Raw genomic sequence first — 24,973 nt, forward strand, 5'->3', positions numbered from 1 at the left:
GCATCACTTCATCTCATTCTTCTTTGACTTTCTCAAAATATCTAGAACATCCAAGAAGCCTCTCTATTCCCACGGGTCCACACAAATCAGAAATTCTCACCTCACTTTGCTCTCTTTTCTCTTAAGGAAAGAGGTAGAAGGTCTCTTGAGTCCCCTTTCTCATACCCAAGGGTCCAACAGCAAAAGAAAGAAAAACTCTCAACCCTTCTCTCCCTCTCACACCTGCGGGTCCAGCAGCAAGGAAAAAGGTTTCTTTCAATTCTTTCCAAGCTCTTGTTCTCAATTTAAAGCTAGAGTGATTCTAGCTCTATCACTCCAAGAACCGTGCTTTGGGTAAGGGGAAAATCTAATTCTTTTATTCTATTATCCATTTTAAACTTAAGTGATGGTTATATGAATTTGTATATGGGTGTGTTGGATTTTAGAGTGTGTTGATTGACTGAATATGAAGAGAGTTATTGTTTATGCTTGCATGTGCTCCTAGATGATAGACTAAGATAAAATCTCTTATGGGTAAGTGTTAAAAGGAGTAAAATAGCTAGATAAATTTTATGGAATTGCTATTTGAGGTGCTAAATGTGTAGTTGATTCAGTAATTGAAGCTTGTTGAGAGTTAGTTCATGAACTTGTTAAGAGTTGCACTCATTGGCTAACCTGTTTAGTCATTATCAATCATGTATTAAATTTTATATGAAATACCATCGTTTGATAATTTTTTGTGAATTTACAAGAAAATGTTGCAAAGCTGTCACTGTGACAGATTATGTGTTTACACATGATAAATTATGTATTAAATTGTATACAGTGAATTTAGATGCTAGAGATATTTCCTATGAAATCTAAGACACATATGGTTGTAATGGAAGTGGTCTCACAGCAATTGGTTCAATATAAAAATAATGGTTTAATTTCTAAGTTGCATGAAATTCTGTCAGGACAAATTTGATCATGTTGTCATGAATGATTTTTAATAAATCATGGTTTTATGTTTTGACTTTGAAATTGATATAGTATTTACTAGATATCTAGAGGAGTGGCTTTGTAAATTGGCATGAAGATTGGGTGTTTAGATAGCCCATTTGTATCTTATGTTAGGACATATGTGATTGGATGTTAGGAACATATGTCAATATATTATGTATTGGCTAATTCTTTGACAAAACACACTTTACTTGTATTTGGGTAGATTTAGGATGTGTTTAATGCTTCAAAAAATAAGGTTTCAAGTTTAAGTGTAAAAGCCATGCAAGTCTGTCCAAGAAACAAGTGAAGAAATACTGTACATTAAAGCTCGACAACTAGTTCGACAACTAGCATCTATCGAGGTTTAAAAGAGCTATTTAAGCCCGAGGCTCGACAGCTGCTTGACAGCTATGGTATCTGTCGAGGTTTATGAAACTCAGTTTTTTCTGGACTGATTTTCATCCAATCCGTGTTTATATGTTTGGGCTTTCTTTTCTCACAACCCTAAACATACATAATGATTATTTTAAGAGCCGTATTAGGTTGTACAACCAAAAGCACAATTGCACGAGAGCATCATTCCTCAAGTGTAATCGGAAACCTAGTTTGCCCTAATTCTTGAAGAAACTGCTGTGTTTGTACATCGTAGGGTTTTGTGACCAAGCAACTTTGTGATCTTCACGTGTTGAAGAAAAGAAGAACTTTGCAGCCAACATCCTTCTCAAGTTGGTAATTAAGTTGCGTGCTGGGATCTGCGCCTCTTTTGGTTAGTCACGTACTAGGAGCTGTGCATTGAAAAGGAGAGATTGTCACTACAGAATAAGTCCAATTGGGTATTGGGGTAAGAGTTCAACTGTAGGTTGGTATAAGGTACTGGGATTCCTTTACTTGTAATCGCTTGTTTTGATAATAGTAGATTCTCGAGAGTGGTGACCTTAAAATCACCCAATGGGGTTTTTGCCGTGTAGGTTTTTCCCATTCTTAAACAAATCACCGTGTCATTTAATTTTCATTACATATTTAGTTAATTGGTGATTTGTTTGTATTGCCACGCTTATTGCATGTAATTGAACCTAGTTAATTCACTTGGTTAATTAATTGGTTAATTTATCACAAGGGGTCAATACATTCTTGGCCTATCAAGTGGTATCAGAGTAGGCACACTCTAATTAGAGTTTAATATTTGCTGTGAGATCCATTGACCCTAGTTGTCATGGCTGCCATTGGAAAGAAAAGATCTATTATTTCAAATACATCTTATTTTTCTAATCTCTATTCAATTGAGTATTTTAGAAAATGCAAGTCTAAAAGTTATATGAAAGCCATCATGATGATGATTGGAAAAAATCTTAACATGACAAAGAAGAAACTAGACTGCCACAGACTGAGAATGTGTAGAGGAGTTCATCTGAGAAGGGTGAAGGTTAAAGGTCTTGGCTGTAAATGGAAAATGAAAGAGAACACCATTCCTACAGATCTATCATCAAATCATGAAGTATGCTTTATGTTGAAGTCTGCATTCAATGTAATGGATGTTAGGATTAGTGCCCTTAAATCCTATTGCATGATGCTATGTATGATATTATGTATGACATTGTGTATTGTATGACATGATGTATGACTTAATATTGTGTTTGATAAAGTTATTTTATTATTATCTAAAATAATGGTAACATGAATATGGGACATTATCATATAGTCCATGAGATGCATTGTATGTGATTTATGTGAAAAGTCACAGAAGATGTAAATCACAAGTTCTTTGTAAACTCAGAATTTATAGTTCGTAGTCGGTGATGAAATTGGGCATTTCATCTGCGAAGACTATAACGTGTCAACTAAGATGATTTGTCTTGATCATGGAAGTGGAAACTTCTAGTTGATATGTTGATATGTTTTAAGAGTTAAAACATATTGAACTGGACCGCTGTGAGATTTATTATTCTCCTAATGACTGTCAAATGAATAATAGATCTCACGACTTCTATTTGCATGAACTCTTAATCCTGAGAGAATAATGGACCTGATCATGAAGTGTAGGTTGCTTTGATATATCAGGAGTGAGACCTGAAGTGACGGTCAAAACCTCAGTATGTTGGGCAGCCACATTTAGTGTTGATGGAACATATATTCTTAATATGGAATTCATAGTCTCTTGATGGAGATATAAAATATTCCCTTGAGATAAGTTTAATGGTTTCAGTTATTCAGAGAGTTGGGCCTAACCACTTTAGTAAGAAATTACTAAAGTATATATTTGTGAAACTGGATTTCATAAATATATAATGAATAACTTTAAAGAATTAAATCGGGTACTCAAGGATAAGATGTAGTAATTTACAAAGTGACAGTCTACATTTATGACTTTGTATTACTACGAATATTTTATGAAGGGGTTACGTGTATAATAAAGTCTTGGGATATAATTTATTAATAAGGCCTAGAGTGCAATTATATTTATATAGTGGTATTAAATATAATTAATGGTAACTTTGGACTTGTCAAGAGTTGACGGAAAAGCCCAAGGCCCATTGGAGCTAGTGTCTTATTGGTCCCTTTTGGTCCCACTCCAAGCCACACACTAAAGCCCAATTGGAAAGGCCCAATAGGCTAGCCCAATTAGATAATCAGTTAGTTATAAAGGGAGAAACATACAGAATTTTTATAAGAAGAGTTTAGGAAAGAAAAAGAAACGGTGTGTGAGAGAGTGTGAGACACACTTTCATTCTCCCTTTGAAAAACTGATTGAGAGACCACACATCTTGGGCGTAAAGTGGAATTGGAGTGAAGATTAAAAGTGTTCCCAAGTGCTTCTAATCTTTGTTTTGAATTTCTCCACACCAAGGTACGCTATCCTGTTCTTAAATTCTGAAATTTACATTGTGCACGTTATCAATCATGAATGAAATAGATTCTAGTTCGTCGCTTCCGCTGTGGGTTTTGCATGAGATGCAAAACCAGAATTTTTCCTTCAATGGATACATGCTTGTGGTACCTTGATAGTGGATGCTCACGACACATGACTAGAAATCGTTTTCTCTTTAAGGTCTTCAAGTCTAAGAAAGGTGGTAATTGTCACTTTCGGCGATGGGAGCAAATCACAGATTAAAGGAAAGGGAATAATCTCTTTACATGGACTGCCAGATATTGCAAATGTGCTATACGTAGAAGGTCAACCTGTTGAGCATAAGCTAGATATGTGATCAAGACTTCATGGTGTTATTCTCCAAAGGAAAATGTCTTGTGCTGGATGAATCTGGAAAGAAACTCATAAGTGGTGTTTGCACTTTAGACAATTATTATGGTCTGGTACCTAATGCTGATATTGTGTACAATTGTATTCATTTGCCAAACGAAGATCTATGGCACCAAAGGATGGGACATGCTAGTTACAAACATCTCTCAATTGTATCTAAGCATGAATCAGTGTTGGGGATGCCAAAGCTCAGTAGAGTGGACAATGTTGTGTGTGGACTATGCCAGCTTGGAAAACAAACAAAAGCTAAACATCCAAACACTTAGACATCTGTTACATCTAAACCATTGGAGCTACTACATGTGGATCTTATGGGTCCAACTCAAACCGAGTCTCTTGGGGGAAAGAAATATATCATGGTTGTGGTAGATGACTTCACTAGGTACTCTTGGGTTATTCTTCTAAGATCCAAGTCAAATGCTCCTAAGCACATCGAAGCCTTGTGCACAAAATTACAAAATGAGAAGACTTAAAGGTTGATCAAATTCAAAGTGATCATGGCAAAGAATTTGAAAACTCATACATGAAGTCCTTTTGTACTAGATTGGGTATATCTCAAGAATTCTCGACACCTATTACTCCTCAGCAGAATGGTGTAGTACAAAGAAAGAACAAGGTGATTCAAGAGATGGCTAGGGCCATGTTGCACAAAAAGGGTGTGGCTAGAAACTTGTGTTGAAAAACCGTCAACACTGCGTGTCATACGGTTAACAGGGTATATTTCAGACCCGGTACTAAAAAGACTCCCTATAAGCTATGGAAGGGAAGGAAGCTGAATATCAAGTATTTCAGAATCTTTGGAAGTACTTGCTTCATTCTCAAGGGTAGAGAGAATGTGGGAAAATTTGACTCTCGAAGTAATGAATGAATATTTTTGGGATACTCCTCCACAAGTAAGGCCTATTGAGTATACAATAAGAGAATCAAGAAAGTGATGAAAACTGTAAATGTTGTTATCGATGAAGTTTTGGAGTCCTGTTCTGAAATGTTAACGAGGAAATTCCCAGAGAGATTCTTCCTCCCAAGCCCAAGGACATTTAAGAACCTGCTGATCAAGAGCTTGCCTCTCCAAGTACTCCCAATACTCCAAGTGTTACAGAAGGTTCAGCAGACAGATCTATCTCACTTGATTCTGAATCTCATAAAGAGAAAGGACCTTCCTCCAGAATTCAGTTGAATCATCCTCCTGAAACTACTATGGAAAATATGAATGAACTTACATTGAGGAAACGCATAGTTGATAAATGTGTTGCTAACTTTGTGTCTTATTCTTGCTATTTGTCACAGGTTGAACCTACCAAGGTTGAGGAAGCACTTCAAGATGAAAGCTGGGTGGAGGCTATGCATGATGAACTGTTTCAATTTCAATGGAATGGTGTCTGGACACTAGTACCTAGACCAGAGGGTGAGCACATCATTGGCACAAAGTGGATTTTTCGAAATAAGACTGATGAGGAGGGTAACGTGGTCCATAAAAAGGCTCGTCTTGTGGCTCAAGGATACTTACAAATAGAAGGAGTGGACTATGATGAGAAATTTGCTCCAGTAGCTCGCATAGAGTCCATCAGGATCCTTCTATCCCTAGTATGCAAATTGAAGTTCAAGTTTTACCAAATGGATGTCAAGACTGCTTTCTTAAATGGGTTCCTTAAAGAAGATGTCTATGTGGCTCAACCAAAAGGATTCATTGATCCCCATTTTCTGGATCATGTGTTGTACCTTAAAAAGGAACTCTATGGGTTGAAGTAAGCCCCTAGAGCTTGGTATGATCAGCTCACACAATATTTAATGTCACATGGGTTCACAAGAGGAAAGGCTGATCAAACTCTTTTCATCAAAAGGGAAGATGGCAAGTTGATAGTTGCTCAAGTCTATGTTGATGATATCATCTTTGGGTCAACAAATGATGAACTTGCTCATGGTTTCTCTAAACTCATGCAGGCTAAGTTCGAGATGAGCATGATCGGAGAGTTAAATCACTTCCTTGGATTGCAGATCCGTCAGCAAGAGACAAGTATATTCATATCTCAATCTAACTATGCTAGAAATCTTGTGAAGAAGTTTGGTTTGGAATCTGCTAGTGATGACTTAGGAAACAGTGTTAATCCATCTCTCTATAGAAGCATGATAGATAGTCTTTTGTACCTTACTGCGAGTAGATTAGAAATTAGTTATAATGTGGAAGTGTGTGCTAGGTATCAGGCTAATCCCAAAGAGTCTCATATGATTGCTTTGAAGAGAATCATAAAGTATGTCAAAACCACTGTCAACTTTAGTGTGTGGTTTAGCAAAGACACAACTGATGTCTTGGCTAGGTATTCGGATACTGATTGGGCTAGGAATGCTGATGATAGGAAGAGTACTTCCGAGGGTTGTTTTTATGTGGGTAATAATCTTGTCTTCTGGATGAGAAAAAAGCAGAATTCCATCTCTTTATCCACTGCAGAGGCTGAATACATCGCTGCCGGTAGCTGTTGCACCCAACTTTTGTGGATGCAAAAACTTCTCCATGCTTATGGTATTCGTCAAAAATACCTCACTATCTATTGTGACAATACCGGTGCCATCAATATCTCTAAGAATCCGGTTTAACACTCTCGATCCAAACACATAGAGATTCGACATCATTTCATTTGTGAACTAGTTGAAGATGGTACCTTTACTCTTGAGTTCATTCACACTGATGACCAGAAGGCTGATTTATTCACCAAACCTCTTGATAGCAAATGGTTTGAGTTCCTTCGTCAAAACATCGGTGTTATCTCCATGGAATGATCTTCTCTTCTCCTCCTCTTCTTTGTGCATTTGCATCTAGTTTTTATGCATTGCTTTATTTGACTTGTTTTTGTTTAGTTATTTTTCAGTTTTTGTTTTTATTTTGTTTTTCATTCATAAAAATAAAAAAATTTGAAAAATCAGAAAATACAAAAACAGTGTGTGTTTGTGTACACTGGTACTTGTGTACCTTGAATGGCCAATGAAATAAAGTTTCAAAACTTTGTATCTTTTGTAGCTTAGATGAGCATCTTTATGTGAGCTTTGTGGCTCGTGTTTGTGATGAGTAAGGTTAAGTGATCTCTTGTACTTAACACTCGTATCACTCTTTTTGACAGGAAGGACTAAAAAATCCTAAGAGAAAGGCATAAATAACCATCTCACCATTGTTGCCCGCCAATCATGAAATGACATCAGTATGCTTCGGCATAGCAAAAGTGCAATGTCAAAAAGTTTAACATAATTGGGTATTTCTTTTCTCTCTCTTATATGCCCATGCATGATATGCTTAAATAAAAGAAAAATATGCAAAGAAAAATAAAAGCAAAAAGATCAAAATGATTCAAAACATGATTGCAAGCATGTATTCTAGGAGATGTGGGAGTTATAGGATGTACCTCGAAGGTGATAGTCCCCATCAAGCAGTTATGATCGTGTGTGAGTTAAATTGATTTACTCATATCTCAAATCGTCATAACATAGAGACACTTATGCAATCTTGTGATGTTTTCATACACAACATGCGATATTCTTTGCTACTTTTGATGCATGTGTAGGTACAATGTGATTTGGCCATCACAAGGTTTACATGCGCTAATGTATGCTCACTAAACTGTCTTAACTTGTTTTTGAAATATAAAATTGGTTAGACTTGTTTAGTGTGCGTGTGTGTGTGTGTGCATGTGTGTGTGTGTGTGTGTGTGTTTTGGATCAAAATGCATGACATTTTTCTTGTTGAGAGATGATTTTAAGAGGTTTAAATGTTGTTTGGATCGTTGGTTGAGTTGCATGTTTGATTGCATTCATGTCTGTGTTTTTCTCTTCTTGAAAAACTATTCTTAAACAATCTTGACAGCTCCTCGACACCTCTCAATAGCTAGGCTATCTATCGAGCTCTTCAGCTTTCTCTTATCGCAATCTCGATAGCTTCTCGATAGCTGAGCTTTGATATTACCAATGAGAATTGGGTTTTAATATTGCCAATGAAAATTGGGCTTTAAATATTGCCAACGAGAACTGAGTTTTGATATTGCCAATAAAAATTTGGCTTTGATGTTACCAATGAAAATTAGGCTTTAAATATTGTCAATGTGAATTGGGCTTTGGATAAATAAAATTGCCATGGATTTAAATCATGGGCTTTGATTATGGATTTAAATTCCATTGGTAAAATTGTTTTTTCCATGGACTTGAATCATGGGCTTTTCAAATATTGCCAAGTATAAGTGTTCTTGGGCTTTAAATAGAATAGGATGTGTGTATTGGGTTCATAGGGCCGGTTTTGGGTTTAGCTAAATAATGATAATAAAATTTGATAAAATATGAGTTTTTGGGCTTTTTGTAATAGTTTATATCATGACCCAATTTAGATAATGAGATATGAAACATTTGTGATTAACATAATAATAGTGCAAAAAATATTTGGGAAAACCCAATAACTTATTAGTGGTATTTGAAAATAAATAGGTGGTACTCAAATAAAATTAGGTGTAAAAAAAATTGTACCCTAACAACCATCAGTGATAAATTTATTAAATTACAAGTCTTTACACACAAGCATTGTGTGTGCTTTGAGGCTCTTCCATTTTTTTTTTTTCCAAAGTACAATACTTTCAAATCAACATAATTGAACTTAATATGAGCTTGATATATTTTTCAATCATAAATATACCTAAGGGTGCAATGAGATGATGACTACCAATTTAATGACTACCAAAATTTAATGAACAATAAGAATCAATTTAATGACTAACTTCTTTTCTAGCAGTGTTGAAGACCTGGCTACATGGATATTTTTTTTAGAGCTTCATAAGGATTAAGAAATTGTAACAGAGAGAGAAGATGTTAACACTATAAAGTAAGACTCAACAAATGCCCACTAATAATCATAGAGAAACAACCCAATTTTGAAAATTTTCCACATCAAGGTAGAGAAACATAGCAAAATCGATGCTTTACACGATTCAATTTCATATGCAATTTGCTAGTAAAACCGGTTAAGGAACACATCAAAATCCTAAAGTAAATACCTAAACATCGATAATTTAATTTTCTCACCTATATTACTTAGCTTCTGTAACAAATTAGCACTAGGTAATTCACCGAAAACTTGCCTTTTTTCTGTCTTCAAATTAGCAAAGAATTTTAGTTTTGAATTTTGATTAATATACAGTTGTGAGGACCAAAGGAACATACAACAAATTGGGCCTTAGTTGGACTCTAATTAGGCCCAACTAAAGATCCAAATGAGCTATGCAAGCCCACATAAACTGAGGGAAAAGATCATCTGAAGAATTAGCTAGTCCGAAGGAGCTAGAATATGGATGAGCCGAGGAAGCTACAAAGTTCATGGGCCAAGTTGAACGTATTAGTCCGAGGAAGGTAACACTAGTTGACTTAGATAATTCTTGGAGGAAACTTCCTGGCGAAGATAACATCACCTCCACATTAACTACACTACATCAACTAAGCATGCCATACTAATGGCCGAATGACACATGAATAGTGTCATCATAACATGTTACCTACTCAACAAAACCTCAAAAGGAGGAGGGGAGAAGGATGGGACAAGTATCTAAAAGAAGAATCAACCACCATCTAGGTGGAGGACTAGGATTGAAGAATTGATACTATAAAAAGGAAGAGAATCCCCCCCTATACAAGTAGCTAATCCAAAAATTGGGAGAAAGAGAGAGAGAGAATACAGTGAATATTGAGTAACAATTCAACCTTGTATTTTCCTAAGTGTAAAAGCTCCTCAGTAATGTCAAGGAAGAAGTAATAAAGCAGAAACTTTTTTTTATCACCTGAATTTGTCCCGTAGTGTTGTTTATTATCAGTTCTTTGTGAAAATAACTATTTTAACCTCAACTGTTGGTCTAGAAACTCACTTCTATAAATTAATTATTGTGGATATTAATCTAGCCTAAGTACTTTTTGGGCCCATCGGATTTTAGCCCATATAATTGGTGTTGTCGTGGGGAAGACTACTTTGTGCCCAATAGTTCTTAGAAAGAGCTAACAAAATGGCTAGTAGGGATGTAATTAGAACTATGGCTTATGACAAGGGGGAAGATTCTGTTGGATCAAGGCCTACGGAGCGTTGGGTGAATTTAGGACCCCGAGGAGGAGCAATGACCTAAATGCAATCCATCAGAAGTAGTAGGGGGTCTCTTGTACATTCTATATAGAGGAGTCAGGAGTGTCCAGCTTCTTTACAGACAAATCCAAGAGACAGAGAGATGGATGAGCTGAGAGAGCAAGTTCATCTCTTACAAAGGCAAGTGCGTGAGGATGTTAATCTAAGGAAACATATGAGCCCTTCTTCTAGCTCTAGCTCAAGCTCCAGAGAAAAGCAAAGTAGTCGGAGAAGGAGATCCAAAAGGGAGAAAACTATTTTTAAACCCATGGTGTTTATAGGGGGAGTTATTGCTTTTCATTGGGGGAATTGCTTCTATTTTCTATAGAGCTTTTTTTTTATGGTTCCTCGATTCACTATTTTCTCTTAACCTCTATTGTGTATGCTTTTCAATCTACCTTCTGATTGTGCTGTCTTTGTCAATACGTGACAAAAAGGGAAGAAATAGATGAAATTTGGGAATCATATTTAAAAGGTTTTTAACTATTATTATTTAAGGGGAGATGAAATTTTTTTTGAAAGTGGGAGAAAATAAAAAGTTTTTGATGTATCTAACTTAGGGGGATTGTTAGTTTGAATATTTGCTACATACTTGCTTTATGCTTATATTGTGATTCATATTGTTATCTGTCTTTATTTCCACACATGCGTTGATGTACTTTTTTGAGTGTTTCTGGAAAGATAGGTACATTTTGATCAAGATCTTCTGCCTCATTTTGCAACTTCTGAGTTAGAAGTATTAGATTGAGATTTGTGATGTATTTGGGCATTTTATTGTAATAGGGTTGTTTTTGTATTTGAGCATTTCATTTTGTATGTAAGTTTTTTCACGGATTGCCAAAGGGGGAGATTGTTAGGTTCTAAAAGTTTAGAACAATTGGCAAACCGTGTGCACAAACTTTGCTAGATATAGATCTTAGATTCAATAGGTGTGATTAGAAAATGCTCAATGTGCTACAAGTTAGAATACGATAACAAGGAAGTTGCAAGTTCAGGAATTTGAAAACTTGCTAGGTTTGACTGAGCGAGAAGAAGGCTCGACCGATCAAGATGCGAATCTGTAGAATTTAATTGAAACCTAACAGCCCATTAAGCCCATCAAGTAATTAGGATTTCATATCGAATTCACATAGTATTTAAAGGAAACCTTAAGGTACATTTTGTAGAGACTTTGGAGTTTCTCTTTTGAGATTTAAAAGATTTTGTGCCTTCTCCATTCAAAGTCACTACTAGAAATCTTTCTACTCACAACCTGAACTGGTATATCTAAAGTACTAGTCATCAAAGGTGCTAGTTATAAACCTTCAAGGGCGGTCTTGGAGTCATAGACTGGAGGTCTATGTGGGAGACCTGAAGTATGAAATGGAGGTTCATGTGAGAGCATATCCACATTGAAGAAGTCTAAGGGGTTCAGAGCTCAGTTTGGTAACTATAGTTAGATTTACTATGAATTGGTATTCTTGACTGTAAATCTCAATTTGATATGGTAGATTATTCTTTTGGGATCATTCCCCCTAAGTTTTTTTTTTTTCTTGAAACTAGTTTGTTTCATTGGTTTTCCTGGATCATCACATCTTGTGTTATTTAGTTTTCCGCTGTGCATGTTGATTGTGATGAATGTTTAACCTAGATCTGATTAATTAACATAAGTAACAACTTGGCTAATAAATTAGGTTAAACATATTGTGTTTTCCAGGGGTCTAAAACTTAACACATGCGTACGCATGTTTAAAAACATGTGCACACATACTCGAGTATACATATACATCCTCAGCATAGAAATTTGGAAAATCACATATTTGCAAATTTAAACAATTAAAGATATTGAAACAAAAATCAAACAAGCATGTTAGAAACCCTAAACCCTAAACTAACATGAAGAAAAAAAAACATTAATATAAACAAATAAACATAAAACAAACCAAGTAAATATACTAAACTACATTAAATAAATAATCATGTCAAACTTACGTAAAACTAAAATAACAAAGCAAAAACAACAAGAACAGATTATAATCAACCCAAGATCATATTAAAACATAGATAAAAAGATCATAACATGAATCAAATATGATAATAAGAACACTTAAGATAATATCAAACAAAGAATCATGTGAATCCTATGTAGCAAAGTGGGAAATCATGGGAAAGAGACTTACCTTGCTTTAAAACTACATATTTAAGATTGTTTAACTAACCCCTTAGTGCCTACAGTACTGAGATTAGATTGAGAGAACAAAGATAATTGAAAAACACAACAATTGTTAGTAATCACAACTCAAGAACAAAAGGTTTTGAAAAGGTTTTGTAAAACCAAATTAAGAACAAGTTTCTGCCTTAGTTTCAATGCTAGAAAGAGGTTTTTGAAAGACCAAAAATGTGCAAAGGTGCTGTGGTGACTTATGAAAAGATGATTTAGGGTTTAGAAAAGATGAAGGCACTCTTTCTAACAACAGTTTTGATTGGAAACATAAGGTGAGTATTTATACGTTAAAATTAGGGTTTTTGGAGATTTTTAGAGGCCTTTGGACGTTCCCAAGTGTCTAGGGGCCGGCCCACGTCAAAGAATAATATTTTTGTCCCATAAAACTAAAGTTCTAGAGGTCTAGGAATGAAGGTTCGTACACAGGGTCAAGGGTGTGTACACACCCTTAATACCTATACGTACTCATGCTTCCTGAAACCCTATTTCTTGAAAACTCTATTAGCATGACTCAAACAGTCATAACTCACTCAATATAAATCCAAATCATGCAAAATTTATGTTCAAATTAAAGCTTAGAATGTCTAGTTTCCAATGAAACAAATTTTACTCAAAATTTGTTCGTGGAGAAAATGTTATGGTCAAAATGGTGAGCAAAGGACCTTTTTCAGCATTGTTTTCAAAGCGATTTAAGCACTTTTAAGCTGTGATTACTTCCAAACTATTGTGAACTCTTTAATTTTCCTTGGTTGACATATGTCAAGCTGATCATTGGGGTTAGGGACCAAAGGTTATTAACGGGTACAAAATGAGGTGCCTACAGTACTCCTCATCCTCTGAAGAGTTTTCCTTCTCAATTTACAAAACCTTGTCTTCCAAAGGGGCTTCCTCCTTAGTTGGGATGGTGTCTGATAAATGTTTGATAGAAGGAACGGTTTGAAAAGTACCTGTAGGGGGAGGTGTTATGAAGCCTTCAACCAGAATGTCAATACGAGCAAGCCTGGGGTCTTTGGCTTTAATCACGTAATTCAGAGCTTGAAAACGTGTGTAACTAGGCTTTAATCATGTATGCCACTTAGATCTAACCGTTTGTGTTGATATAGATCTCAGATCCAAGTATGTGGTTTAAGTTGGGAGCATTTATCAAGTTTTTATTTCGATCGATGGCTTTCTTATTAGCAAAATGAAAGAGAGCACGGACCGTGAGAAAAAAGTATTGAAAAAAAAAGGAATGGGTCAAAAGTAAGGAAAGGCAAGCTAATTAAGAGAAAAATTAAATAAATTGGACGAGGGAGTTTTTTCTATCTTTCCTTGGCTCCTCCTATGCCCACCTGGTTCTCCCTCGGAGATAAGGCAGTGGAGCCTATCATGCCAATGCCTAAAAACTAGAAAGTAGTCCTCGTCCATGTGGGCACAACGCATTGTGCTTGGGAGCTTTCAGGGAGTACGCCTCAGCCGAGTGTACCGAGGCAGAGAAAAAAAGAGTCGCCACCTAATTTTATGGTCTAGGAACCATGAATATAGCACCCTTACGTGGAATGACTGATCTTACTACTAGAGTATGGGTTTGGAGTTTAGGTACAATTTTGGAAAGGTGCTAGCCACCCAAAATCCCCCGACCCATGGGTCGGCTTCCACTCATCGTATCCTATATCTTAATCCTATTAAAAACACATTCAACATTGCATCTTAACACACACACACACATACTAGCATACATCTAAGCATACAACATGGCATTTCATCCCAAACCTAACATACATCTATTATGCTTATCACCACATCATAAACCCTAGCATACATCTATCATGGCAAACATCTTATTCGAGGCAGCAAACAAAATAGGGCTGCAAGTATACATGGCAAAAGCACAAGAATGGAAAGATCCAAATAAACATGTGATTACATTAAGAAAAAATCATCATCAAACATATTTCTAATGCATGTTCATGTGAATGCTTAACTTACCTCACTTACCTTACTGCATCTCAGCACCTATGCATTAATGAATGGACATGTGAATGCATGTTCATGGCATCAAAGCAAGAAAAACAAAGAAAACCCTAATCTAACATGTTAAAGCAAACAAGTATACAAATAGAGGGACAGAGACTTAGAATGTATAAAAAAGGGATAAAATATAAGCATATGATATGAAATAAACAAAGAAATAGAAGCAAAAAACCTAAATTAGGGTTTCTAGGCATGAGTATGCGTGTGCATACATAGGCCTGCATACGTAGGCCAATTGTATGCGTACGCATGCTTCGAGCTTGCACACGCATGCAAAAGCATGCGCACATAGACACACCCAGAAGAACACTAACCTAGAAAGCAAGAACTGGAACTAAAAAAGCTATAAATCTAGCAACCTAGTATGCTTTAAAATAGAAAACAACTAAAACCTGAACTAAACGAGCATATTAAGACATAAACAAAGCAAAGCAACAGGATTAAAGGAAGAAATGAAAGAAAAGAGGTTAGAACATATACTTCAAAACAAAAGCTCTTAGGCTTAATTTTGACCGTTCCCCTTAGTCAAATCTATTCACAACTAAACAAAAATTATTAGTAAACTTCAAAACTCAAGGTCAAGACCAGAAAAGGTCTAATCAAAATAATTTTGACTTGAGGATGTTTTGTGAAAAACTCCCCCTTTGATTCACTATTTCTAGTGAATCTTAGGTTTTTCCCTTATGATTTTCTATGTATTTTGAAAAGGTGCCATTTATGGCTTTATATAGTGAGAAAATAAGGGTTTAAAATGGCTCCTAGAAGATGTGAAATTCATTCCAAACCTCAACATTAATTTATAAAACTTGCCTGTCATACGTTTCTAAAACCCTAGCTGCATATGCAGGTTCATGCTTGCATACACATGCCTCAAACCTGCGTACACAAACGCGTGTATGCGTACACAAGCCTAGGGTTTCTGTGGCCTTTATTTCTCAAAAATAGATTTATTTGCTAAAAAAAAAGTATATTTTCCATTTGTGGTGGGCCTTTTGTGATCTTGGGCTGGATAGGAGAGTTAGAACCGGTCCAATTGCAACCCACCTTGAGCCGGCTTGTGTAGAAACTATGCCCCTTTTACTGAAACTTTGGTCACATGCCCATGGCAGGCGAAGCAATTATAGAAGAGTTATGGCAAACAAATACAGAATGATAATAATAAAGACAATACACTTCTCGTTAGATGAAATAAATTAGAAGTCATTAGAAAAAAAAGAGCAACGTAGCAAAAAGAAACAAGCTATAAGTGAAATTTCAAAAGCAAGAAAGGAAATAATTACGATAAATAATAAAATCAAAAGAAAAATGTTAGTTTGTCGTGTTCAGTTGTGTTATGAGGACTAAGACCAAGGAGGGAACCACTTCCTCAACATGGGTAACCTCGCAAGAGGATCCTACTATATAAATTATCCACTTTAAGGGAACGGGCCTGAATGGCCTATGCCCAAACAAATCATTTATCCTCAACAAAGGGTAGGCTTTTACAGGGAGAGAAGGATTTAGCCTATTGGTGCATGTCTATCATTCTACACTCTCTGTTTCTCTTCCTCATTCTCTCTCTTTTTTTGTGTTTTGTTACTTTGATTCTTTCCCCCACTCTATTCTTTCTTTCTTAGTGCTTGCTCATGTAGTGTTATGGTGATGGAGGTGCTATGATTCTCTTCTAGTGGTTGCTACTATTACGATGATTCCACTATGCACGACAAGAGCCCTTTATATACTGCCTGCAGTGACTAGTTTTTACCATTTTACCCTTTAACTACATTTATCTGGATGTGGGCATCCTTCCCGACCACCCACTGGTTTGTTAGCTACCCAGTCATCACCACTTACCTGTGCTAGTCATGCCACTCCCCATTACCAAACAAAGAAAATTGTTTTGTTTACTTGTTCACCGTGACATTCTTATCCACCATAGTATGGGTATTCTCTCTTACTATCTCTCATGGCATGCACCTAGTGGTTCCAACTCATTTTTCCCTCTTTTGGGTGGTATGTCATTCCAACAGGACATTCCCCCAAAAGCGTTTGAGCGGGAACCATAGAATAGAATGTCCCTTCTCCCCACTGCTAGACCATACCCTCTCTTACCTCTGACTCGTGGCCCACCATTCCTGTATTGGCTAGGTACAAGTTGGTGATGGCTGAGCCTTGTGCGTGCTCCATTTCCATGTATGTCCTAAGCTTGTCTACTGCTCATGCGTTTGCCGTGGACTAGAGGCTTGCTTGTGCATTATGCCACTCATTCTTGACCTCTTGTGGCATGAATTGTTTTTTGATCCTCTATTCTTTATGGCTTGCTTTCCCCAAGGGCTAGGCCTTGCTTTATTGTGGGCTTTTCTTTCTTTTAGTCCACCGTTTTTTCCTTCCATTGGCTCGCTAGTATTTCTACCATGCCATTCTGTTATTCCTGCTACGGTGCTATTTGGTCCATACTTGTTGGGCCTCTTTCGGACCTTACTGTATGCTCTTCCCTCAATTAGTTACAATGTCCCAATATTGTCATTAGGTTTGTACTCATTTTTACTTTGGGCTTTCTTGACCCACTACATTGCTTGTGGGCTCCTTTGACCCATTTCTTCCTCATTGGGCATCCTCGGCCCATTTTCTTCCCTTGGGCATCCTCAACCCATTTCCAACTCTATATTCCTATAGGCTTTTACTAACTCGTTTGGGCTTCCCTGGCCCAATTACCATGTCCTTCATCCTTGGGTTCATGGGCTTTCCATCAACCCCTTACTTTCTTACTTCATTACTTCGGGCCTACTATGACTCATTCTCACTTTTCTACATCACATAATGCCCATAGGTTTACTACTTCTTCCTTTGGACTCCTTTAAGCCCATTTTCTTTTCTTGAGGCCCATTTGTTTACTTTATGGGCCTATGACCCATCATTCTTGCCATTCAGGCTTGATGGGTTTTTCTCTCAATCCACTAACTCACTTCCTTCCCATATAGTTGGGCTTCTTCCTGCTGTTGTGCTTTTCCAAAATAAGCATCAACACCATTTTAACATATATCAAGTCAATTTGTAATCTAATTGTACCCTAAACCAACCTTTGGCTTTAGAATTTTAGCATCATTGGGGAACGGGGGCCCGGGTCGTAAGAAGTACAAAATGTGGTGTCTATAGATGCCCCTCTTTTGATTCTTAAGGTTCACTAATGGAATTAAAAGAATAAGAGAAAAAAATTGTTTCGATGTATGGCTCGGGCCCAACCCATGCATATGGCACACAACATGCATTCATGGGGCAGGGTGAAACTTCTTAAAGTCGTATGGGATTAGTATGTCCGAATTCCCTCCCTTGTTGCTTGGGAAAGGAGCAACGATAGGTTCACGATTCCAGAACCTATTTTACCAATTGCAAGAAAAAGGCGAGTGACTCACTATCCTAGAGTCACTAAAAAAGAAATACAAACAAGCCCAACGGCCGCAACCATCAACCAAACAAACAAGGTGCTCTTACGAGCTTAAAAGGATCTATATATATATATATATATATATATGGTGCCCATCTTGGGCTCTTGCCACAAACTTCTCTGGGTGACTTGCACCTCTAGGTAATGCTTATCTTCTCCATCTCTATCTCTACTTGTTCCGGTGAGGCTCTTGCCTTGGGGTAACCTTGGTCCTAGTCTCTATTTCTACCTCTTCTACTGTGCCTGCATGTTCAATTCCTAAAGGATATGTGCACAAATTCTGTGTTATGTGGCCTGTGCCTCCATGTTCAATTCCCGGAGGGTGTGCGCATGAGTGGCCTAGTATTCTGACCTACGAGGGAATCTTAGGTGAAGAATCCACTAGGGATGATGAAAGACTCACTGGGGAGTATGATTTGCTCAAAAGTTTTCAGTGACTCACGTGGGAGCCTCCTTGGTATGTAGCTTACTAGGGATGGTAACTTGCTGAGAAGTGTGTTGGTGATTCTGACCTACGAGGAAGTCTTTAGTAATGTGTGGTCCACAAGGAAAAATTATTCTTTTTCTTCATGGCTCACTGGGGAACTTGTGTTGATTCTACCCAAAAGGGGGTCCTATCTGCTAAATGGTGAAATTTCTTCACAACTCATGAAGGGTTGCCTTTATGCCTTGGACCCACGGGGGGTTATTCCATGGTACTATACTTTACTAGGGATTTGGGTGATGATCTTAACCCACAGGGGAATTTCCTTGGTAACTTCTGATCCATTGAGGGGTGCTTTTGATGCTTTCCATACATTAGGGATGCTTTAAGGGTCTCTGTATCCTTTACCCAACTGAGGATATTTCTTTCATTCTGGTGCAGTCTTGAATTTTCTTTTTCATTTTCTACCTTCTAGGAACCCATTGGGGATATTTTAGTTTTTTTTTAAAACTAAACTACACATAGTTTAGTGGGGTCTAAACTACATGTAGTTTAGCCATCAAATGCATTCCTGCCTCTTCAATTTTTCTTCAATGGTTACCGACCATTTCTTTTTCTTTTTATTTTCTTCATCTTCATCATCTTTTCACATTCCAACTCTCTAACTTCCATTTTTTTCTCTCTCTACAAAACTCCTAATCTCTCTCTCCTTCCTCGCACTATTTGACTCCTTTTTCTCAAATCTCCTCATTTGAAACTCCCCCCCTCTCCAAGCTCTCTCATTTCTCCATAGCACCCAAGTCCAAGAAAACCTCCTACATGCTTTCTAACAATGCCTTTAACCTCACGAGTTGGAATGGAATGGTAAGGCTGAATGAGCCCCCTCCGTTGACATACAGGCCACAAAATCATCTTTCAGATGGTGCAAGGACCGGATCAGTAAGTTTTTCAAACTTTCCTCATTTTCAAGTTTTCCTTTGATCTTCAATTTTAATCTATTTTTGGACATGTAAATGCTTGGGTTTTGTTGTGAGATGGGTTTAGATGAAAACCTGATACCATAGGAGGGGTAGGAACATGTTTAGGATGAGTTTTGATCAAAGCATGCTTGAAAATGTCAAAGAACGACCCACTGTCTGTGTTCATGTGTATGCAGACTCGAGCTTGCATATGTAACTTTCGTTCATGCGTGTGCAACGAGTCTTCATGCGTACGTGGACCTGTTCATGCGTACACGTATCTGTTCTTGAGTTCATGTGCATATGGTTTCCACTATGTGTACGCATATCTAGTGCCTGCGTACGCAAATACGAGCCCAAGTGCGCATGTTGCCAAGCAGAAACCCTCACTTAACCTCCATTTCAACTATTTCCTATTCAAATGCAAATCTAACATCCTCTTTCATTAATTTTACATCCGATTGTGATCCCAACATCATTTTTCATCTCATTATGAATCTAACATCATTTTTTTTCTTTTTTCTTTTTTGTGTAGATTTTGGCCCTTTTTTTTGGTAGGGGGAGCACCAATCGAGTGGCAACGTGGTATAGGACTCTCACTGAGGAGACCATGGGCCATATACTTGTTGCAGGCTTTGATCCAATCATCTGTTTGCTGCCAGATCCAGTGCCATTCTGGTGTAGACCTTGGCTGAGAGGTGGTGGGATACTACCCACACCTTCCATATTGATAGGGAGATGACTGTGACTCCCCATGACTTCCACCGCATGGCCGGCCTCAGGTGCAATGGGGCTTTCATAAACTAGAGGGTGAGTCGAGCACTCAGCTGGGCATAGACTTGATTGGGAGGAGGCGCGCCACCGAGACGATATGCTATTTCTGTTGGAAAATACTGGTTTTGTATCTCATGCAAAACACACAGTAGAAGCAACAAACAATGATCTATTTCATTCATAGTTGATAACATGCACTATGTAAATTTTAGAATTTAAGAACAAGATAGCATACCTTGGTGTGGTGAAATTCAAATCAAAAGATTAGAAGTACTTAGGAACACTTTTAATCTTCAGGCCAATTCCACTTTACGCCCAAGAAGTGTGGTCTCTCAATCAGTTTCCAAGGGGGAATTATCAAGTGGCTTCACTCACACATACACACAATTTCACAATGATGTCTCTCTTTTTTCTTATAAAAAAATTCTGTATGTTTCTCCCTTTATAACTAACTGATTATCTAATTGGGCTGGCCTATTGGGCCTTTCCAATTGAGTTTTAGTGTGTGGCTTGGAGTGGGACCAAAATGGTCCAATAAGACACTAACTCCAGTGGGCCTTGGGCTTTTCTATCAACTCTTGACAAGTCCAAAGTCACCATTAATTATATTTAATATCACTATATAAATATAATTGCACTCTAGGCCTTATTAATAAATTATATCACAAGATTTTATTATACATGCAACCCCTTCATTAAATATTCGTAGTAATACAAAGTCATGAGTGTAAACTGCCACTTTGAAGATTACTACATCTTAATCCTTGAGTACCCGATTTAATCCTTTAAGTTATTTATCATATATTTATGAAATCCAATTTCATAAATATATACTTTAGTGACTCCTTACTAAAGTGGTTAGGTGTAACACTCTGAATAACCAAACCCATTAAACTTATCTCAAGAGAATATTTTATATCTCTGTTAAGAGATTATGAATTCCATCTTAAGAATATATGTTCCATCAATACTAAATGTGGCTGCCCAACATACTGAGGTTTTGATCGTGACTTTAGATCTCACTCTTGATATATCAAAGCAACCTACACCTTATGATCAGGTCCATTATTCTCTCAAGATTAAGAGTTCATGCAAATAGAAGCTGTGAGATTTATTATTCATTTGACAGTCATTAGGAGAGTAATAAATCTCACAGCAGTCCAGTTTAATGTCTTAACTCTTAAAACATATCAACATATCAACTAGAAGTCTCCACTTCCATGATCAAGACAAGTCATCTTAGTTGATATGTTAGTCTTCACAGATGAAATCACCAATTTCATCACCGACTACGAACTATAATTCTGAGTTTACAAAGAACTTGTGATTTATATCTTCTGTGACTTTTCACATAAATCACATACTATGCATCATATGAACTATATGATAATGTCCAAATATTCATGTTACCATTATTTTAGATAATAATAAAACAACTTTATTAATCAGAACATTATGTCATAGATAATGTCATACAATAGGATTTAAGGGCACATATCCTAACAATTTCGACATCGAGATGGATTATAAGCCTCTCCTATAAGTGACAACTGACTACTGTCAGCCCTTGTTGTACCTTCTAAGGGCATATCTCTTCACCAACGGAGGGCAGTTGGTATCATTGAGGTTGTTGGCCCTCTTCTATGACTTTGAGAGGGTTCAGGATGCCAACTGGGGGCAGGCGTGTCTTGCCTACTTGTACTCTTCCTTGGACACACTCAACCGGGGGACTCTACGCTAGCTTTTGGGGCCTTGGAAGCTCCTTGAGGCAGTCTTTTTTCCTTTTCTCTTTTGTGGCTTATGTATTTCCTCTTGCAATCATATCCATTTGTATGTCACCTAAGCTAAATTGTGCATCATGCTCTTGTAAACTATATTCATGTTTCCATCTTGCAAACTGTTCATACCTGTTCATATTTGTATCTTGTAAACTATCATCTTGCAAATTGTACCCATTCATCTTGCAAATTGTCATCTTGCATACTGTCATCTTGCACACTATTATCTTCTAATGAGATGAGTTAGAAATTCAATGCCTTTCGTCATTTCTCTTGCATGTCTCTTGGATTTTTTTTTCTTAGTAACTCTATGTGCTGTTACAGGTCGTTTGGAGTCCTTGGGCGAAAGCCCCTCCTGTTACAAACCCAAACTTGGAGGTGGCTGCAATTGTCATCTCTGGGATTACTCATCCTTTCGAGGGGGCTAGTTTGAGGGCGTAATACTTGGCAGAGAGGGTACGCTGTCAATTGGTGGGTGAGGATACCCCACAGGTTCCCATGGACCCTCTAGTGTTCATGCTTACCCCAATGTCTATGATAGATACAGAATACCAATTGTGGAGGAGTGGTATCCCCTATACCCACGGGTTTCAGATGAGTTGGACTATGAGGAGTTCAACGACACTTGCCTCATGCCTTCCCTCACTCCTACGGTATGCGTTCTCCCTTTTCATTCATTTCCCTTTTTCCTTTGCATTGCTTCACATAATGATGTTCACATGGGATACTCATATCAAGCCACCCTTGCTACTAGTGCTCCCATCGACTCTCCTCACTTACCATGGTCGGTCTATGTCTATGGTCCTGATGGTTTTGCTCGTAAGCTTCCAATGGGCCGCAACATAAATGTCATGGGATACCCTTTTCCTAAGGGTACATAAGCGATGAGTTCTTCTTCCTTTTTGTCTTTCTTCTTTCTTTCTTGCATCCCAATACTTGTTCTAACACCCTTTCCTTTCAAAATTTAGCCCACTTTTTAGGAGCATGAGGAGTTGGTTTGGCTTGCGGGAAACCTCAAGTTGGAGATGATAAAGTACTCTCGGCAGATCTATGGTCTTGGAAGGTTTGCCTACCCAGGTGATGACAATGATGATGATGGTGGTGGTGGTGGTGGTGATGGTGATGGTGATGGTAGTGGCGATTTAGAGGCGACTCCTAGCTACCAGCCAAGGAAGAGGTGCTTCGAGTAATCCTATAGAAAGACAAACATAGACATACAACATATTTTCTTTTTTATTTCTTTTTATTTTTATTAGCATGTATTTCTACACTTTATCTTTTATTTGAGACATTGGGTTGTATTTAAGAAAATATTTTACATTTATGCTTAATTTAGAACATGTACTTAATTTACAACTTATGGGGATAATTGCATAATTCTATGCAATTTTGTTTTTCTTGATCTTTGATGCTTGAAAATCTGAGCTTGATTGTGCCTTAAGTAGCCTTTTAAGCCGTAGGAATCATGGGAGGGGTCTTGGTGCAGAAATCACACTCCAAATAGGAAAAGGAACTTGGTTATGCCTTCCTTCATGCATACGCATACGCATACGCACACCTGCATATGTAGGTCTTGACCATGTGTACGCAGGTCCGAAAAACCCTAGCCACCCTATTCAAGTATAAAATACCGTTGAGGGCCTCCAAACCTTCACCAAATGTATTTGAACTCAGAAAACGCTTTTTAAGACTTTCCAATGGCAGAATTTTCTCCTTTAGAAGTCTCAGTATGGATCAAGAAGCTTGGACCTAGTTTCAACAAGGATTACATTCCTTTCAGTCTCTCTTACATCTTTCTCTATCACTAAATCAAAGTGGATGAACCTCTCCTTCGTGCTGCTACCAACTTTTGGATTCCCACTCGACATGTTTTTCACTTTAATAGTGTAGAAATATGCCCTACTCTTGAAAACTTAAGTGCAATCATAGCTGAACCCAAAGTTAAAACTTTTACCTTTCCCACTACTGATGGGGATCTTCTTGCCTTAGTCCAAGCTCTTTTGGGGGGTTTCTTTTGACACAGCACGACACTGGTGCATGTTTGACAAGTTGAACATCCGTTCAATTTTTGTATACTTCTCTTGGCTAACTATTCCTGTGACTGATAGGCCATGTTCCTACTATCTTAATGCTTTCTGTTTATGTATCCTTGCAAGATACTTCTTGGTACAAGAGATGGCTCACATAGATCAAAGAATGTGCTTGGTGGTTAGCGACCTGAGAAGTGGAAACCTTGTGGGCATGATCTTGGCTGAAACTCTCAATAGCTTGGATGTGTTTCATAGGAAGGAAGCAAATTTCTTTGCTAGGAGCCCTCTCCTTCTCCAGGTATAATCCCTAATTTTTGCCTAAGTTCTCAACCTAGTGGGATCTCTCTAATTTTTTCGTGGATTTCCTTTCAGTTTTCAACTTAGGCTCCTTATATCATCTTTGTCATTTTTTTTTCTTTTTGTCTCTCCTTTTCCACTCATGCTTTTTTTTTTTCCCTATTTCTTTCTCTCCTTTTTTTTTTTTTTTTTTTCCAAATATGACTATATGAGAGGCTTCAATTGCTCCATCCCCCTACTATTCCTCCTAGTCAATATCTCCCCAGGCACTATTGTGATTGTAGGCCCAAATGTGCTGAGATGAGATTTGATGAGTTCATGAAGCGCATTGATGTCACAGATATTCAATGGGTAGTGGAATGGTGGCGCATTTCAAGCATGGTCAACAGCAGCTTCAAGGATAACTGTGTTCCTTTGGTTAGGCTTCGTTGTTGCTCTTATTACTCCACATGTCGCATTGCAAGGCAATTTGGTGACCGTCAAGGGGCTCCTAGTAATGATGGTTCATTCCATACCTTGGCATTTTCTAATAGGATCTTGGGCAGAATTCGTGAGTCTTGGCTGCGATAGAGGGTGACCAAAGGCATCCGTTTTCCTCAATTCCTTCATCCAACTTCGGGGTACAAGAAATGATTAGAGGCTGATATGAAGTGGGTTCCCGTAGATGAAAAAGTTTACAAGAGGTCCAACAAAAGAAAGAGGACTGACTGACTAACTTG

The 24,973-nt window shown here is 37.5% G+C and overlaps 1 long non-coding RNA gene across 1 annotated transcript; it reads left to right on the forward strand.

The window, feature by feature from the left end:
• The first annotated feature begins 98 nt into the window (after positions 1-98).
• On the forward strand, positions 99-23,181 carry LOC142622601 (uncharacterized). Its single transcript, XR_012841930.1, has 5 exons — positions 99-333; positions 7,333-7,461; positions 22,252-22,580; positions 22,682-22,800; positions 22,896-23,181. It is a non-coding gene; the product is annotated as an uncharacterized LOC142622601 (long non-coding RNA).
• Positions 23,182-24,973: the final 1,792 nt, after the last annotated feature.

Source organism: Castanea sativa, chromosome 1, assembly GCF_040712315.1.
Source record: "Castanea sativa cultivar Marrone di Chiusa Pesio chromosome 1, ASM4071231v1".
NCBI lineage: Eukaryota > Viridiplantae > Streptophyta > Magnoliopsida > Fagales > Fagaceae > Castanea > Castanea sativa.